General features: G+C 30.9%; 1 long non-coding RNA gene across 1 annotated transcript; it reads right to left on the minus strand.

Moving 5' to 3' along the window:
• Positions 1-206: 206 nt before the first annotated feature.
• Positions 207-1,847, minus strand: LOC114749980 (uncharacterized). The gene is made up of 3 exons (XR_003740640.1): positions 1,798-1,847; positions 673-1,045; positions 207-552 (listed from the first exon to the last, which is right to left on the minus strand). It is a non-coding gene; the product is annotated as an uncharacterized LOC114749980 (long non-coding RNA).
• Between the last annotated feature and the right edge of the window lie 6,842 nt (positions 1,848-8,689).

Raw genomic sequence — 8,689 nt, forward strand, 5'->3', positions numbered from 1 at the left:
TTTCTCTACCCCTGTATGCTTGACTATAATTCAGTCGCACCCCATATTCTCTATACAGATCTCTTCTAATTTCATTAGCATTCTTGTCTATATTACACCTCAAAGAATCTATCATGATTGATGATGTTAAGTTTGACCCTCTAGAGTGAGATACAACCAAGCTGTCCTGTGCATAATGCACATGCTCACTTCTTAAGGTTTCTAATTATTAACAACTCAGAATCTTGTCTTTGTCCCATTGAGTATGCACCCATATACCACGGGCATCCCTCCGCCATACACTTCACAATGATCTTTTGTTGATTGTTCTTCACAAACTTGTATGAAAACTTCACAGCAATACTGTACCTATACAGTGCTTGCCTAAGAGCCACTGCATTAGGAAAAATCTGTCCTTCTCCGATAACCAAACCCTTCCACTTTGTTGAATTCATTTCCGGAATTGGGGTTGGCATCATTTCTGAACCACATGGCAACAATAGTGGGTCTTCACTAACCACATTAGGTGGAGACATGGACAATGTATCTGAACCTCCGAACAAGTCTTCCATCCTACATAACAGAACAGGTCAAGGGGTCGTTAATGACAACCTTCGATCACTATAATAACAACTTATGCACAACAGTTGACAATAGCTAATATTACTTCGAAATTTAAATAACACAACTTACACATGTTGCTCTTCTATTACAACATCCCTTGTTAGTTGTGAATTTTGATCTCCATTTTCTCCTATATATACATGACCACTGTCGCCATTGAAGTTAATCAAATGTTCTACTCCTTCATCATCTACAAGGTCCACAAATGTACACTCATCAAAGGTTTGTGAATTTCATAACCATTCCATTACTTTCTTTTCCCACAATTGATGCCACCATTGTTCTAAATTCTCCATATGATGTCCCTTCCTTTATCATTCTTGTTCTCACACCACCTCCAACATACTGCGTTTCACCTTCTACACCATTAATAAATTGTCCTCCTATATGGAGGTAGCAAAACAATTGCTTTGCACTGGAAGTTGCCATCCTGGATATCAACCTGCCACAATCACTTGTTAATAACAAGTCATACAGTTATGTTAACAACCTTCGATGTACCCATTAACAACACATTTAACCATCGCATTTGAGGGGTTACAATAATAATATCTGTCATTTTCCACTCATTTCCATCAGCAACACAGCATCATTGCCCGAAAAACAGAGCATCATTCACCGAAAAACAGAGCATTGCTTTCTAACCATAGCCACACATAGTAAAAACCACACCTAACATGATTAAAACCACATATGACTAAAATGAGCCTCCCTTGATATTTCTAGAGAGCTGAATCACATGCTTAATACCAACGTATAAACACCCAATCAACTTTTCAGACCAGCATTAAAGCTGCGACTGGTTGTTAATAACAAGTCATACAGTTATGTTAACAACCTTCGATGTACCCATTAACAACACATTTAACCATCGCATTTGAGGGGTTACAATAATAAATATCTGTTATTTTCCACTCATCTTCATCAGCAACACAGCATCAGTGACCGAAAAACAGAGCCTCATTCACCGAAAAACAGAGCATTGCTTTCTAACCCTAGCCACACATAGTAAAACCACACCTAACATGATTAAAACCACATATGACTAAAATGAGCCTCCCTTAATATTTCTAGTGAGTTGAATCACATCTTTAATACCCACATATCAACACACAATCAACTTTTCAGACCAACATTAAACTTGACACTGGTTGTGTACAGAAGAAGAGAAATGTTGTTAATGATGAGACGTACCAAGAAGATGAAGAAATAATGTCGCTTGCCTGCGATGGAGTACCAGCGCATAACTCCCTTCTTTCTTTCAGAAGCTTCTCTTCCTTGTGCATGCATAACAAACAACCGCACTAAATGAAGCCAATCAGCGTCTCTCCCTCTTTTCTTTCCTTTATCAATGACTGAGGGCAAGTACGTAATATCACAACTCAAATTATTTACCCAGAGGTCCCTGGGGACTTATGAGGAATTGGGGATTTCATGGGACCTTCTGGTAGTAAATTGTCTTCTGTGGGACTCTACAGTAATTTTCCCTTTTTTTATTGTTTTCTTATGCTGTGTTGTCTAATTTTGCTTCTTTCTCTAATTGAAATGTAAAAGTTAGTCTACAGAACCACTTATTTATAGGCATCAATTTGCAATCAAACCATTTTAAATTTAATATTTTAATTGTAACACTGGTTAATATCAAAAATTCTCCCCTATGGCCCCCTCCCCCAAAAAAAAATTAATTCTAACAGAATTTAGAAATAAATTTATTTTCTATTGTCATGCTTCATTATTTTATTTTTACTTCTACCTTCAAGTACATGACCACCTATTCGGTTGGCATCGTTTTTCAATTATCCGACTTAAATTTTTAAAAAAAATTTGAATGAAAAATTTTAACATTTTAGTAATAACAATGTTAATATCAAAACTTCTTCCTACCATTGCCCTCCCCCAAAAAAAACTTACAGAGCTTAAAAATCAAATTCAGAAATTACTACCATGGTGTTATAGTTCTTTGCCACTTGGCATTTTCAAAAAAATTACTTACTCTATTTTATCAATATTTCATCATTAAAAAAAATTTACTTTGCTTTCCCATGTTCTATTGTCTATTTACTTATGCCCTCAATTGAATTTTAAGATAATTTACATGATCATTTGTGTTCGGTTGGCATCAATTTTTAATTAGCCCGCTTACACCTTCAATATTTTAGCAGTAATGTAGTAATTGGAGGAGGAAAATAAAAAAAAATTCGGACAAATATGATTGAAGCTTATAAAGAAATCTTTCAAAAATTTGAAGCTTTTATTTTAATGTCGGAGGAGTAACATTTGAACATTCTTTGGCTTTACACATATTAATATGTTTTTAACTCTGAGGACTGGTATTTAAAACACTCTTTTGGCTTTACCATTACCATATATTTTCGACAATTTATAATTCACTGTAAATCATTTCACAAGTCATGTGCCCGGCTTTTACTAGTTATTTGTAACCTGCAATTTCTTTCATCTTTTGCCGTTTGTTGCGCTCAAAGTTGACCTTTCATGCACTTCCAACTCTCTCTCCCCCCCCCCAACCCAAAAAAAAAACCAATATACACTTCCAACTATTACCTCCTATCCTTAATACAGAATCTTGTTTAATTTTTATTTTATTCTAAATATAAGACTCCAATCCATTTTGTTTATAATATTTATGTATTTTTTTTCAAGATAGTTCTTATAACAATGGTAGTTCTGACCAATAGACTTGATTGGCAAGAATATTTTAGAAAAGACAACACATATTCATGACAAATAACTAACTTAACTTCTTTTCTTAATTTTTTTCAAATTAATCAACTAACTCTTATAATTAAAACCAGAAGTAGTATTATTTAGAGAACTTTTTTCGTACACTGCAAGAGCCCGATATTAAACCTCTCATTATTCACAGAAACCAAAAAAAAAAAAATTGTTATTTCGAGAGTTCCCATTCCAAAAAAAAAAGTCCCATTATTCAATTTAGCCATATAGGATAGTATATTTAGATAAAGAGCTCAGAGCTCTTAATTTTTCGTAAATTAAACTATACACCAACTTGTATAAAACTAACAGATTATTTTTATTTGGAAGGTTCTCATGGCTATATTGTGATCTATTACTTGTGGTAAAAAAAAAAAAGGGTTAAGGTGCAATTTTACAACAAAGTTTTTCTGAAAAAGCACTGGGCACCATAAAGTTTATTTGGGTGCAAAAATATACATGAAGTTGTCAAAAGGGAGCATCTGGCACCATGCCATTAATGTTCGTCAGTTTACCGTTAGAGGGGCCCAAAAAGTCAGTTTTAAGGTGCATTTTTAACAACAAAGTTTGCATCAAGGGGCATTAGGCATCATGAAATTTATTTGGGTGTAAAAATATACATGAACTTTGTAAAAGGAAAAAAATAACAAAATTCTTCAACCTCCATAAACATCCATTAATTTTATTCTTTTTTGTCTCACCAAATGCTATATTTTCTCTCTGTAAATTTTCACTTCCAAGCCGATCCATCTTTCTCTCATCATAGTCAACACGCACACTCTCTCTGTCATATTGTTTTCTGAGCCTCCAAGCCTTTTATATGTATTTAAGCAAAACACATCTTTCCTTCTAGGATATGAGGTTCATTACTTGCACCCGAGTACTACCTCCAGTCCTTAATATAGGATCCAATGGACTAATTTGAGGAGATTAAAATAAATAATAAATTACTTTAAATATTATATTATTTATTTATTTGATGCAATAGCATATAGTACATGATCTCTCTAAAATATTTATATGCATCATTAAATTATATATTAGTTTACAAGCCAAAAAAATTAATTTGGAGAAAAAAAACAATAAATATAATATTTTAAAGTAATTTATTTATTTATTTTTAATCTCCTCAAATTAGTCCATTGCATCCTATATTAAGGATTGGAGGTAGTACTTGGATGCAAGCAATCAACCTCATATCCTAGAAGGGAAAGATGTGTTTTGCTTAAATACATATAAAAGGCTTGGAGGCTCAGAAAACAACATGACAGAGAGAGTGTGCGTGTTAACTATGATGAGAGAAAGATGGATTGGCTTGGAAGTGAAAATTTACAGAGAGAAAATATAGCATTTGGTAAGACCAAAAAAAATAAAATTAATGGATGTTTATGGAGGTTGAAGAATTTTGTTATTTTTTTCCTTTTACAAAGTTCATGTATACTTTTACACCCAAATAAATTTCATGGTGCCTAATGCCCCTTGATGCAAACTTTGTTGTTAAAAATGCACCTTAAAACTGACTTTTTAGGCCCCTCTAACGGTAAACTGACGGACATTAATGGCATGGTGCCAGATGCTCCCTTTTGACAACTTCATGTATATTTTTGCATCCAAATAAACTTTATGGTGCCCAGTGTTCTTTCGGAAAAACTTTGTTGTTAAAATTGCACTTAACACCCAAAAAAAAAAAAAGATCTATTACTACCATGGAGAGTTTTTGTTTTGTTTTTTTTTGGCTGGCTAAAACTACCATGGAAGTTTTGATGGTTATGATTGCCTTTCCCAATGATTACCTTGTCCTGAAAAAATTAAAATATCCACGGTACCAGTAAACGCTTTTCGTAGTGACTGATCCAAATCACTCTCGTAATGCGCGATCCCCATGCGTTTTTCTTTGCTGGCAATGCCATGTGTTAATTTTTTTTTTCTTTTGGCTAAGTTGCCATGTGTTAATTTTAATCCTTCATTAACTTGTATTGATATATAGGACTTCGTCCGTTATTATATGATCTTTTTAACTAAATTATATATCTTAAGAAAACAGTTAAAATTAGTTAAAAATAATTAATATGTAGCAAATATAATTTTTTTAAATATATCCCTATATATAAATGGTTTAGATGTGAGAGAGTAGTAGTGAGATAAATAAAAAAAAGAGAATGATTATTAAATTATTGAATCAGAGGTAAAATAGATAATAATGTATTAATATTCAGACAAATTCAAAGAGATATTATAAAAAAAAAATTTATTTAAAAAAATTGGATTTTTATTAATAGGAAGGGACGGAGTATGTTTCGTTTATGCATTCCAAGACCTCAAGAGATCATTTTGCGTCCGCCACCAATGCATTTTCACGTACGCCCTTTCTCATGACTCATTAGCATCATCGTACTGGGGATTATTATTCTTTTCATATTATTATTAAATACTTTTTTAGTCTTATTATAAGATACTTTTAATATATTTTATACAGACAAAAAAAATCTTAAAATGTATTAACTTTTTATTAATATATACACTTTAAAAAAGATAATTATCTATATATAAAAATAAAGAACAAATATAGTATATTTACGCTAAAAATTTAACAAAATGACTTATAAATAGAACAAAAAACCTTCTTCTTTATTCTATAAATAAGAGAAAAAATGTTTTTACCAATTAGATTTATAGCCTTTCAAAATTGATTTTAGGATCAAGGTGATCAGACACGATACCACTCCAATGATGCAGGCCTTGCCACGATGATAACAATTATAGTCCTTTTATTTAGGGTTTTGAAGACTCATGCTTTGTATTGGCATGGTAGTGTTTCTATAGAAATAGTATCAGTGAAGAGAGTAAATAAATGCATTCTTTGAACGGGACATCAAGAACCAAACATTTAATAATTAAATTCTACATTTGTAATCAATAAACACTTGCATCAAGATGCTTCATCATTTTTTGTGAGTAATATTCTTTTTTGGGAAATCCATCGATGGAAGGAATGCGTTATATAAATTACGATGGTAAATTGATTGATGAAATCATCATAATCCACGTGGACTATTGAAACGCTTAAACAGGTAACGGCTTTCTTTGGATTATTAATTATTAATGATGTACTCTCTTGTCCTATTCATAAATACTTCTAATATATTTTAAACACAAACTTAAAAAAACTTTAAATTTCATTAACTCTCGTTTTAAATTCAACAACTTTCAATTTATCTTTATTTAATATATACTATATTTTATATAAAAAAGTTAATATGATAATAAATAAAGAGTAAAATGTTACATACATGGAAATTAATTTCTCCCAGTGTCTTATAAATAGTACTAAAAACTCTGCCCTATAAATATGATCAGAGAGTATTTTGTGTTTTACAATGCATTTCACACTTTTTATCCAATTTTGAAATGGATTCCACACATTTTTTTAGGCCAAAATACATATAAACCCCTCAACTTTAGCTCCCTTGCATGTAGCATTCCTCACCTTTAAAAATTTAAAAATCAACCAACCGTTAAGATGACCATTATATTTAACAGACTTTATGCCGCATCAGATTTATTTGAAAACGACTGAGCAGACGACATGTAATCAAGGTTCACTCATTAATTTGCATGCAATATTGTAGTAAGAAAATGAGAATATCATTTATTGAATTCATTATTAAGAATTCTACTCCGTCCCTTATTATTAATCTTTTTAACTAAATTGTGCGATTTAAGAAAACAATTAAAATTAGTTTGAAAGCAATTAATATGTAGGAAATACAGTTTTTCTCTCTAAATATATCCCTATATATAAATGGATAATGTGAAAGAGATTTAGTGAGATAAATGAAGAAAGAGAATTTATTAAATACATTAATTATGGGTAAAATAGGTAATACTGTATTAAATATTCAGACAGACTCAAAGAAGATCTTATAAAAAAGGACAAACACATTCAAAAAATTTGATCTTATAATAAGGGACGAATGGGTATTATTATTTAGGAACTCAGCTGGCATTGTGTGCTTATATTACTTTAAATGTTTGGAAGAAATGACTCGCTTCCAAGCAGAGGCATTTATAGTTCAAGGTGATTTGAATCAGGTTTCCTTTGTTTTTTTCCTTGAAGAAGGTTGAGCTGGAAACTAATAACAAACGAATAAAGGAAGAACCCAAGTACATAATCGGTACTACTTGATATTATTAACAAGTTAGAGTTATTGGATATAGATTTCATGACATAGGTTAGCCCATGTTTTTTGAGAAACTAATTGTTATGACATTTTTTGGTAATTATGAAGGGCTTCATAAGTCTCGTACTCAATTTGCGGTTTCTCAGAGGTATCTGTTCAAAAAGGTCGAAAAATAGATTGAAAGAGATATCAAGAAATTTATTTGGTACATTGATTTCATTAATATTTCACTAATCAATATTTTAATAACAATTGTATTTGTTATATTTATATATAAAAACAAAAATTAGAAACTGTGTAATATTATTCTTATATCATGATTAAAAAATCTATGATATTTGAATAGTTTAAATGATTGGAGAATGAGGAATATTAAATTATATGACACACAATAAAGTAAAGTTAAAATTATGCATAAAAGTTATTATCTTGTTAAAGGATGTGACTGAGACGAATAAAAAGAATATCAAAGTATAAATACAAACCTAGTAAATGGCATCATGTTGGTTTAAAACGATGTTTTTCTTCTGTTGCCCCACATATGCTGTGCTTAGTCATCAAATCTGGTATTTGAAACAAAAACTTATTAGTAAGATATAGAAAATTAATTAAAGAGTGTATAAGAATGAGCAAATATGAAAATGTTTTAAAAACTTCTTAAGGTTATTTCAAAGCATAACTTCAATAAATTTACATTACGCGATGTACATAATTTTAAACGGCTATCAAAAAATTACAAAGTTCTCACATAGAACAATTAATAAATTAAAAAAAGTTTGATATGATTATATACTTATAAAAATATTCGTTGAAACTCAACATGGACAGCAATTTCTATAGTGATAAAAAAAGTTTATTGAGAATGGTTCTGTGATAGAGATTTAGTATCATAGCTCTGATACTAATTGAAAACTTGGTATCACATACTATCACATTTTTATCATTTAGGAACTCAATTAGTATTGTACGCTACTACTCCAATAGGATATTAGAGATCTGATACTAATTGATAGGTATCTAAATGGGATAGACAAGATATCCTATACTACCAAGTTTCTATCATTTAGGAACTTAACTGGCATTGTGCACTTATGTTGCTTCAAATGTTTGGAAGAAATAATTTGCTTCCAAGCAGAGTCATTATCGATTCAAGATTGTTTGTATTGGGTTTC

Source organism: Neltuma alba, unplaced genomic scaffold, assembly GCF_004799145.2.
Source record: "Neltuma alba isolate B1F8T4 unplaced genomic scaffold, ASM479914v2 tig00000050_pilon, whole genome shotgun sequence".
NCBI lineage: Eukaryota > Viridiplantae > Streptophyta > Magnoliopsida > Fabales > Fabaceae > Neltuma > Neltuma alba.